General features: G+C 39.7%; 1 non-coding gene across 1 annotated transcript; it reads left to right on the forward strand.

The window, feature by feature from the left end:
* Positions 1-1,403: 1,403 nt before the first annotated feature.
* Positions 1,404-1,511, forward strand: LOC130984466 (small nucleolar RNA R71). Its single transcript, XR_009088401.1, has one exon. It is a non-coding gene; the product is annotated as a small nucleolar RNA R71 (small nucleolar RNA).
* The last annotated feature ends 9,851 nt before the right edge of the window (positions 1,512-11,362 follow it).

Below are 11,362 nucleotides of genomic sequence, written 5' to 3' on the forward strand. Positions count from 1 at the left end.
CAACACCAAACTTAGAGTTTGAATGTGGGGGTTCAACACCAAACTTAGAGTTTGGTTGTGGCCTACCAAACTTAGAGTTTGACTGTGGGGGCTCTGTTTGTCTCTGATTTGAGAGAAGCTCTTCATGCTTCTTCTCCATGGTGACAGAGGGATATCCTTGAGCCTTAAACACCAAGGATTCTTTATTCACTTGAATGATCAACTCTCCTCTATCAACATCAATCACAGCCTTTGCTGTGGCTAGGAAGGGTCTGCCAAGGATGATGGATTCATCCATGCACTTCCCAGGATCTTGTCTCTTTTGAGGTAATTTCTGCCTAGACAAGTCATCCAGTTCTTTGGTGAGCAAGGGAGGTTCATCTTCCCAAGTCTCATTTCTAAATAACTTGTCATTTAGCTTCATGATTGCTCCAAGGTATTTAGCAGCTTGCTCTTCAGTGACATACTCATCCTCTTCAGAGGAAGAATACTCATCAGAGCTCATGAAAGGCAGAAGTAAGTCCAATGGAATCTCTATGGTCTCATTTTGAGCCTCAGATTCCCATGGTTCCTCATTGGGGAACTCAGAGGAGGTTGGTGCACGCCCATTGAGGTCTTCCTCAGTGGCGTCCACCTCCTTCTCCTTCCTCTCCATATTCGGCCATGTTTATGGCTTTGCACTCTCCTTTTGGATTTTCTTCTGTATTGCTTGGAAGAGTACTTGGAGGGAGTTCAGTAACTTTCTTGCTCATCTGTCCCACTTGTGCCTCCAAATTCCTAATGGAAGACCTTGTTTCATTCATGAAACTTTGAGTGGTTTTGATTAGATCAGAGACCATTGTTGCTAAGTCAGAGGTATTCTGCTTAGAACTCTCTGTCTGTTGCTGAGAAGATGATGGAAAAGGCTTGCCATTGCTAAACCTGTTTCTTCCACCATTATTATTATTGAAACCTTGTTGAGGTCTCTCTTGATTCTTCCATGAGAAATTTGGGTGATTTCTCCATGAAGAATTATAGGTGTTTCCATAGGGTTCTCCTAGGTAATTCACCTCTTTCATTGAAGGGTTCTCAGGATCATAAGCTTCTTCCTCAGATGAAGCATCCTTAGTACTGTCAGGTGCATTTTGCATTCCAGACAGACTTTGAGAAATCAAATTGACTTGTTGAGTCAATATCTTATTTTGAGCCAGTATGGCATTCAGAGTGTCAATCTCAAGAACTCCTTTCTTCTGACTAGTCCCATTGTTCACAGGATTTCTTTCAGAAGTGTACATGAATTGGTTATTTGCAACCATTTCAATTAGTTCTTGAGCCTCTGTAGGCGTCTTCTTCAAATGAAGAGATCCTCCAGCAGAGCTATCCAGAGACATCTTGGATAGTTCAGAGAGACCATCATAGAAAATACCTATGATGCTCCATTCAGAAAGCATGTCAGAAGGACACTTTCTGATTAATTGTTTGTATCTTTCCCAAGCTTCATAGAGGGATTCTCCTTCCTTCTGTCTGAAGGTTTGGACTTCCACTCTAAGCTTACTCAATTTTTGAGGTGGAAAGAACTTTGCCAAGAAGGCATTGACTAGCTTTTCCCAAGAGTCCAGGCTTTCTTTAGGTTGTGAGTCCAACCATATTCTAGCTCTGTCTCTTACAGCAAAAGGGAATAGCATCAGTCTATAGACCTCAGGGTCAACCCCATTAGTCTTGACTGTGTCACAGATTTGCAAGAATTCAGCTAAAAACTGATGAGGATCTTCCATTGGAAGTCCATGGAACTTGCAATTCTGTTGCATTAGAGAAACTAGTTGAGGCTTAAGCTCAAAGTTGTTTGCTCCAATGGCAGGGATAGAGATGCTTCTCCCATAAAAATCAGGAGTAGGTGCAGTAAAGTCACCCAGCACCTTCCTTGCATTGTTTGCATTATTGTTGTTTTCGGCTGCCATGTCTTCTTCTTCTTTGAAGAATTCTATCAGGTCCTCTAAAGAGAGTTGTGCTTTGGCTTCTCTTAGCTTTCGCTTCAAGGTCCTCTCAGGTTCAGGGTCAGCTTCAACAAGAATGCCTTTGTCTTTGTTCCTGCTCATATGAAAGAGAAGAGAACAAGAAAATATGGAATCCTCTATGTCACAGTATAGAGATTCCTTTAGGTGTCAGAAGAAAAGAAGAGTAGAAGACAGAAGTAGAAAATTTGAACTTATCAAGGAAGATGGAGTTCGAATTTTGCATTAAGGAATAGTGTTAGTCCATAAATAGAAGGATGTGAGAAGAAGGGAAGTAATTTTCGAAAATTAAGTAAAAGATTTTGAAAACATTTTGAAAAACACTCATTGATTTTCGAAAACAAAAGTGGGAAAGAAGTAAAGTGATTTTTGAAAAAGATTTTGAAATTAGAAATCAAAAAGATTTGATTGAAAACTATTTTGAAAAAGAGATGAGGTTAAGAAGATATGATTAGAAAACAATTTTAAAAAAGATTTGATTTGAAAATAATTTTAAAAAGATATGATTTGAAAACAATTTTAAAAGATATGATTTTAAAAATTAATGACTTGCCTAACAAGAAAAGATATGATTCAAACATAAAACCTTTCTCAACAGAAAAGGCAAAAAATGTTCAATCAAATCATTAATTGTTAGTAAGTATCTTTGAAAAAGGAAAGAAATTGATTTTGAAAGCCTTTGATTGAAAGGATATGATTTGAAAAAGATTTGATTTTGAAAAACTTTGAAAACTTGAAAAAAAAAATTGATTTTGAAAACAAAATCTTCCCCCTTGTGCCATCCTGGCGTTAAACGCCCAGAATGGTGCACATTCTGGCGTTTAACGCCCAAACCTATACCTTTTTGGGCGTTAAACGCCCAACCAGGCACCCTGGCTGGCGTTTAAACGCCAGTCTGTCTTCTTCACTGGGCATTTTTGAATGCCCAGCTTTTTCTGTGTGATTCCTCTGCAGTATGTTCTGAATCTTCAATTCTCTATATTATTGACTTGAAAAGACACAAATTAAAAATATTTTTGGATTTTTAATAATAAGGAAAAATCAAAATGCAACAAGAATCAAATAACAATGCATGCAAGACACCAAACTTAGCAGTTTGAACACTACTGACACTAATGCATATGAGACACACAAAACACTCAAGTCAAGAGAATTTAAAGATTAGAGCTAGAAAATCATCAAGAACAACTTGAAGATTACTGAAGACACATGCATGAATGCAAAAACATGCAATTGACACCAAACTTAACATGAGACTCTAGACTCAAACAAGAAATATTTTTGGATTTTATGATTTTGTACTTTTTTTTTTGAATTTTTTCGAAAATTATATGAAAAAGAAAATAAAGGTATCAAAATTCTTAATGAGAATTCCAGGAATCATGCAATGTTAGTCTAAAGCTTTAGTCTAAAGGAATTAGACATAGCTAGCTAAGCTTCAGCAGGACATTGCATTCAAGAGCTAAATTGATGATGATCAATCAGCTTTGGTGATGATAAGAACATCACCTTGAAACACTAGAATTCATTCTTAAGAACTCTGAAAAAAAATACCTAATCTAAGCAACAAGATGAACCGTCAGTTGTCCATACTCGAACAATCCCCGGCAACGGCGCCAAAAACTTGGTGCGCGAAATTGTGATCACTACAACTTCACACAACTAACCAGCAAGTGCACTGGGTCGTCCAAGTAATACCTTACGTGAGTAAGGGTCGATCCCACGGAGATTGTTGGTATGAAGCAAGCTATGGTCACCTTGTAAATCTCAATCAGGCAAACTCAGATATATATGGTGATGAACGAAAATAACATAAAAGATAAAGATAGTGATACTTATGTAATTCATTGGTAGGAACTTCAGATAAGCGCATGAAGATGCCTTCCCTTCCGTCTCTCTGCTTTCCTACTGTCTTCATCCAACCCTTCTTACTCCTTTCCATGGCAAGCTCGTGTAGGGTTTCACTGTTGTCAGCAGCTACCTCCCATCCTCTCAGTGAAAGCGATTGCATATGTCCTGTCACGGCATAGCAGAATTCAGCTGTCGGTTCTCGTTCAGGCCGGAATAATATCCATTGATACTTTTGCGTCTGTCACTAACGCCCTAGCCTGCTAGGAGTTTGAAGCACGTCACAGTCATTCAGTCATTGAATCCTACTCAGAATACCACAGACAAGGTTAGACCTTCCGGATTCTCTTGAATACTGCCATCAAGTCCTGCCTATACCACGAAGATTCCTTTTAAAGAATCCAAGAGATATTCACTAAGCCTCGGATGCTTGTAGAACAAGAATGGTTGTCAGTCACCTTGTTCATGGGTGAGAATGGTGATGGGCGTCAATCATCACCTTCATCATGTTGAAGAACAAGTGATATCTTGGATAAAGAACAAGTGGAATTTGAATGGAAGAACAATAGTAATTGCATTAATACTCGAGGTACAGCAGAGCTCCACACCTTAATCTATGGTGTGTAGAAACTCCACCGTTGAAAATACATAAGAACAGTGTGATCATTGGTTTCGGCCCCAGAGAGGGAACCAGAAGAACCAAGATCTGATCTAAGAACTAGATGTCCAAAGATGAAAATACAATAGTAAAAGGTCCTACTTATAGAAAACTAGTAGCCTAGGGTGTACAGAGGTGAGTAAATGACATAAAAATCCACTTCCGGGCCCACTTGGTGTGTGCTTGGGCTGAGCAATGAAGCAATTTCGTGTAGAGACTCTTCTTGGAGTTAAACGCCAGCTTTTATGCCAGTTTGGGCGTTTAACTCCCATTTAGGTGCCAGTTTCGGCGTTTAACGCTGGAATTTCTTGAGGTGACTTTGAACGCCGGTTTGGGCCATCAAATCTTGGGCAAAGTATGGACTATTATATATTGCTGGAAAGCCCAGGATGTCTACTTTCCAACGCCGTTGAGAGCGCGCCAATTGGGCTTCTGTAGCTCTAGAAAATCCATTTTGAGTGCAGGGAGGTCAGAATCCAACAGCATCTGTAGTCCTTTTGAGTCTCTGGATCAGATTTTTGCTCAGATCCCTCAATTTCAGCCAGAAAATACCTAAAATCACAGAAAAACACACAAATTCATAGTAGAGTCCAGAAAAGTGAATTTTAACTAAAAACTAATAAAAATATACTAAAAACTCAACTAAAACTACCAAAAACATACTAAAAACAATGCCAAAAAGCGTATAAATTTTCCGCTCATCAACCATGCTGCTCTTAAGTACTTACTCACAAAGCAGGATTCAAAACCCAGGCTCATAAGATGGGTGTTGCTTCTGTAAGAGTTTGATATAGAAATAAGAGACAGAAAAGGGACAGAGAACCAAGTAGCTGATCATCTGTCCCGAATAGAACCAGTAGCTGGGGCGTCCCTCCCTTCTATTGAGATCTCTGAGACTTTCCCAGATGAGCAACTTTTTGCCATTCAGGAAGCTCCATGGTTTGCAGATATTGCAAATTACAAAGCTGTGAGGTTCATACCTCAGGAGTACAGCAGGGTGCAAAGAAAGAAATTAATTTCAGATGCCAAGTACTACCTATAGGATGAGCCATATCTCTTTAAGAGATGTGCAGACGGAATAATCCGCAGATGTGTACCCAGAGAGGAAGCACAAAGGATCCTGTGGCATTGCCATGGATCACAGTATGGGGGACATTTCGGAAGTGAGCGAACAGCCACTAAGGTCCTCCAATGTGGCTTTTACTGGCCCACTCTCTATAGAGATGCCCGAGAGTTTGTGCGTAACTATGACAGTTGCCAAAGTGCTGGTAACTTGCCTCATGGATACTCCATGCTTCAACAAGGGATCCTAGAGATTGAATTGTTTGATGTATGGGGTATTGACTTTATGGGTCCGTTCCCACCATCATACTCAAACACTTACATTCTGGTGGCAGTGGACTACGTATTTAAATGGGTAGAAGCAATTGCTACACCCACTAATGATACTAAGACCATGCTGAAATTCCTCCAGAAACACATCTTCAGCAGGTTTGGTGTTCCCAGAGTACTAATCAGTGATGGGGGCACTCATTTCTGCAATAAACAGCTGTACTCTGCTATGGTCCGATATGGAATTAGCCACAAAGTGGCAACCCCATATCATCCACAGACAAATGGGCAAGCTGAAGTCTCTAATAGAGAGCTAAAAAGAATCCTAGAATGGACTGTAATTGCCCGTAGAAAGGATTGGGCAAAGAGCTTGGATGATGCTCTGTGGGCATACAGAACAGTATTCAAGACTCCAATAGGAACCTCTCCATACCAACTTGTGTATGGCAAGGCCTGTCATCTGCCCGTGGAACTGGAACATAAAGCCTACTGGGCAACCAGATTTTTAAACCTGGACGCTAAGTTAGCTGGTGAAAAAAGATTGCTTCAGCTAAATGAGCTAGATGAATTTAGACACAGTGCCTTTGAAAATGCAAAAATTTATAAGGAAAAGGCAAAGAAGTGGCATGACAAGAAGTTGTCATCCAGAGTCTTTGAGCCAGGACAAAAAGTTCTGCTCTTCAACTCTAGGCTCAGGTTGTTCCCAGGAAAACTTAAATCCCGGTGGAGGGGTCCGTATGTGATTACAGGAGTGTCACCATATGGATATGTGGAGCTTCAGGATACTGATTCTGACAAAAAGTTCATTGTTAATGGACAGAGGATCAAGCATTATCTTGAAAGTAATTTTGAGCAAGAATGCTCAAAACTGAGGCTTGAACGATTCTTAGTGAAGGTCCAGCTAAAGACATTAAAGAAGCGGTTGCTGGGAGGTAACCCAGTCATTAGCAGGTTATCTATTTTGTTTAATCAAAGTTTGATACATATTCTCAAAGGGCAATCATCAAAATTGAAGGAATTCACAGAGTTACAGAAGGATTCAGTGCAAAAAGCAGAGAAAAGGAACTTGCTGGCGAAAAAATGCCAGTAAGGGATACTTTGGGCGTTAAACGCCAGATTGGGCACCATTCTGGGCGTTTAACGCCAGTAAAGGTGCCATTTTGGGCGTTAAACGCCCAGTAATGAAGGGATTTCTGGCGTTTAACGCCAGCCAGGGTACCTGGCTGGGCGTTAAACGCCCAAATTGGCCAACATTTGGGCGTTAAACGCCCAAATTGGCCAACATTTGGGTGTTAAACGCCAGAATGGATACCATTCTGGCCGTTTAATGCCAGAAAGGTGGGGGACAGAGATTTTGCTTTCCACTTCAAATTTTTTCAAACTTTCCTGTTCTAATCCATAATTTTCTACATAAATACATTTCAAACTTTCATCATTCACCTTCAAATTTTCAAAATTAAAATCATTCTTCAAATCTCTTTCAAATCCTTTCCAAATCTTCTTCAAAAAACTCAAATATCTCTCAATTTCTTTCCATATCTTCTCAAATCTCCTTCAAAATTTTCGAACTCTCTCTCCCTTCCCTATAAATATATGTTCGGCCACACCCCCCTTCCCCACCATTCGAATTTGCTCTCTTCCTCTCTCTCTTCTTTCCTTTCTTTTGCTTGAGGACAAGCAAACCTATAAGTTTGGTGTGTTTTTCTGTGATCACTAAGTTAAGGCTCATCAAGATCATGGACCCCAAAGGAAAATAAACCAATTCAAGAGGCAAGAAAGAGAATGCTCCAAAAGACCTTTGGAGTCAAGAGAAGTTCTTAACCAAAGAACATGCAGACCATTACCACAAAATAATGGGTCTAAGGTCAGTGATCCCGGAAGTTAAATTTGATCTGAAAGAAGATGAATATCCGGAGATCCAAGAGCAAATTCGAAACAGAGGATGGGAAGTTCTAACCAACCCTGAGACAAAGGTTGGGAGAAATATGGTTCAGGAATTCTACTCAAATCTGTGGCTGAAAGATAAGCAGAGAATGACTAGAACCGCCTTTCATACCTATAGAACCATGGTCAGAGGGAGAATTATTTACTTCCATCTGGACAAAATAAGAGAGGTCTTCAAATTACCTCAACTACAAGATGATCCTGATTCCTTTAATAGGAGAATGGTGAGAGTAGATAAGGGGTTGGATCAAGTTCTAGAGGACATATGCCTCCCTGGAACCAAGTGGATGACCGATTCAAAAGGTGTCCCAAACCAACTCAAGAGGGGAGATCTCAAACCAGTTATAAGAGGCTGGTTGGACTTCATAGGGCGTTCTATCTTGCCCACTAGTAACCGTTCTGAGGTTACTACCAAGAGAGCAGTGATGATTCATTGTATTGTGCTGGGAAAAGAAATGGAGATTCATCATCTGATTGCTTGTGAAATTTACACAATTGCAAACAAGAACTCCACTGAAGCCAAACTGGCTTACCCAAGCTTAATCTCTTTGCTATGTAAATATGCTGGGGTGAGGATGGGAGTAGATGAATTCATCCCAATTGAGCACCCAATCACCAAGAGGTCAATGAAAGGACAAATGCAAGATAACTCTATCAAAAGGAGGGCGCAGGAGTTCCTCCCTGAACTTCCTGAAATTGACTACTGGACTCGTCTAGAAGCATCTGTTGCCAAGTTGCAAGAAGCTATGGAACAAATTAAGGAAGAACAGCAGAATCAAAACTGCATGCTCTGCAAATTGCTTAAGGAACAAGAGAAGCAGGGGCGTGAGCTACAGGAGTTGAAGCGCCAAAAGCTCTCCCTTGAAGGGTCAAATACCCCACAAGTTGAGGGAGCATCCACTTCTCAAAATCAAGGTTGTTGAGTCCTAACTCTGTGATAACCTCTATCATTAGGAGTCTATTTAAATTTTTGTTTTCTATTACTATTAGTCCTATCTTATATCTATTTTTGAGTCTTGTTCTTAATTCATGATTAATAAAATTTAAGGTTCATGTCTTAAAGCTATGAATGTCCTATGAATCCATCATCTCTCCTAAATGAAAAATGCTTTAATCACAAAAGAACAAGAAGTACAGGATTTTGAATTCATCTTTGAAACTAGTTGAATTAGTTTGATGTGGTGACAATACTATTTGTTTTCTGAATGAATGCTTGAACAGTGCATATGTCTTTTGAATTTGTTGTTTTAAGAATGTTAAAATTGTTGGCTCTTGAAAGAATGATGGAAAAGGAGAAATGTTATTGAGGATCTGAAAAATCATCAAATTGATTCTTGAAGCAAGAAAAAGCAGTGAATACAAAAAAAACAAAAAAAAGAGAAAAAAAAAATATATATATATATATAATAATAATAAAGTTGTGATCCAAGGCAAAAAGAGTGTGCTTAAGAACCCTGGACACCTCTAATTGGGGACTTTAGCAAAGCTGAGTCACAATCTGAAAAGGTTCACCCAAGTATGTGTCTGTGGCATGAATGTATCCGGTGGTAATACTGGAAGACAAAGTGCTTTGGGCCACAGCCAAGACTCATAAAGTAGCTATGTTCAAGAATCATCATACTTAACTAGGAGAATCAATAACACTATCTGAGTTCTGAGTTCCTATAGATGCTAATCATTCTAAACTTCAAAGGATAAAGTGAGATGCCAAAACTGTTCAGAAGCAAAAAGCTACTAGTCCTGCTCATCTAATTGGAGCTAAGTTTCTTTGATATTTTGGAGTCTATAGTATATTCTCTTCTTTTTATTCTATTTTGATTTTCAGTTGCTTGGGGACAAGCAACAATTTAAGTTTGGTGTTGTGATGAGCGGATAATTTATACGCTTTTTGGTATTATTTTTAGTATGTTTTTAGTATATTTTAGTTAGTTTTTATTACATTTTCATTAGCTTTTAGTTAAAATTTACTTTTCTGGGCTTTACTATGAGTTTGTGTATTTTTCTGTGATTTCAGGTATTTTCTGGCTGAAATTGAGGGACCTGAGCAAAAATCTGATTTAGAGGCTGAAAAGGACTGCAGATGTTGTTGGATTCTGACCTCCCTTCACTCGAAGTGAATTTTCTGGAGCTACAGAAGCCCAATTGACGCGCTCTCAATTGCGTTGGAAAGTAGATATCCTGGGCTTTCCAGCAATGTATAATAGTCCATACTTTGCCCGAGATTTGATGGCCCAAACTGGCGTTGCAAATCAGCTTCAGAATTCCCGGTGTTTAACGCCGGAACTGGCACAAAAATTGGAGTTAAACGCCCAAATTGGCATAAAAGCTGGCGTTTAACTCCAGAAAAAGTCTCTACACATGAAAGCTTCAATGCTCAACCCAAGCACACACCAAGTGGACCCCGGAAGTGGATTTTTATGTCATTTTACTCATTTCTGTATACCCTAGGTTACTAGTTCACTATTAATAGGACCTTTTGATATTGTATCTCTACCTCATGACACTTTACACGTTTCTCATTGTATCTTCTACTGCATGAGTCTCTAAACCCCATGGTTGGGGGTGAGGAGCTCTGCTATATCTTGATGGATTAATGCAATTACTACTGTTTTTCATTCAATCATGCTTGCTTCTATTCTAAGATATCACTTGTTCCTAAACCTGATGAATGTGATGATCCGTGACACTCATCATCATTCTCACCTATGAACGTGTGCCTGACAACCACCTCCGTTCTACCTTAGATTGAGTAGATATCTCTTGGATCCCTTAACCGGAATCTTCGTGGTATAAGCTAGAATTGATGGCGGCATTCAAGAGAATCCGGAAGGTCTAAACCTTGTCTGTGGTATTCTGAGTAGGATTCAATGATTGGATGACTGTGACGAGCTTCAAACTCCTGAAAGCTGGGTGTTAGTGACAGACGCAAAAGAATCACTGGATTCTATTCCAACCTGATTGAGAACCGATAGATGATTAGTCGTGCTGTGACAGAGCGCATTGAACATTTTCACTGAGAGGATGGGAGGTAGCCATTGACAACGGTGAAACCCTACATACAGCTTGCCATGAAAGGAGTCTTGCGTGCTTGAAGAAGAAGACAGTAGGAAAGTAGAGATTCAGAAGATAGAGCATCTCCAAAACCTCAGCCTGTTCTCCATTACTGCAAAACAAGTACTTATTTCATGTTCTTTTACTTTTCACAATCAACCCTGATAATTATTGATATCCTGACTAAGAGTTACAAGATAACGATAGCTTGCTTCAAGCTGACAATCTCCGTGGGATCGACCCTTACTCATGTAAGGTATTACTTGGACGACCCAGTGCACTTGCTGGTTAGTTGTGCGGGATTGCAAAAGTGTGATTGCAATTTCGTGCACCACTTACCAAAACATCAACCTTTTTTATCTCTTCTTCCAGTTGCAAGATCTTCTGGTCCATCCCACTAAAGTTCGCCTTGTGCCACCTTCCCAGCGGATCCGTTAACGCCTTCAATTTATCTGTGAACTGCATCTCCCCTAAACTCCTCTATTCCTCCTTAACCATACTAAGAAAACCTTCATGAGTAAACCACGAATCAAGACTCCAAAAAGGCCTAGGACCATGC

The sequence above is a fragment of the Arachis stenosperma genome, chromosome 5, assembly GCF_014773155.1.
Source record: "Arachis stenosperma cultivar V10309 chromosome 5, arast.V10309.gnm1.PFL2, whole genome shotgun sequence".
Classification (NCBI taxonomy): domain Eukaryota; kingdom Viridiplantae; phylum Streptophyta; class Magnoliopsida; order Fabales; family Fabaceae; genus Arachis; species Arachis stenosperma.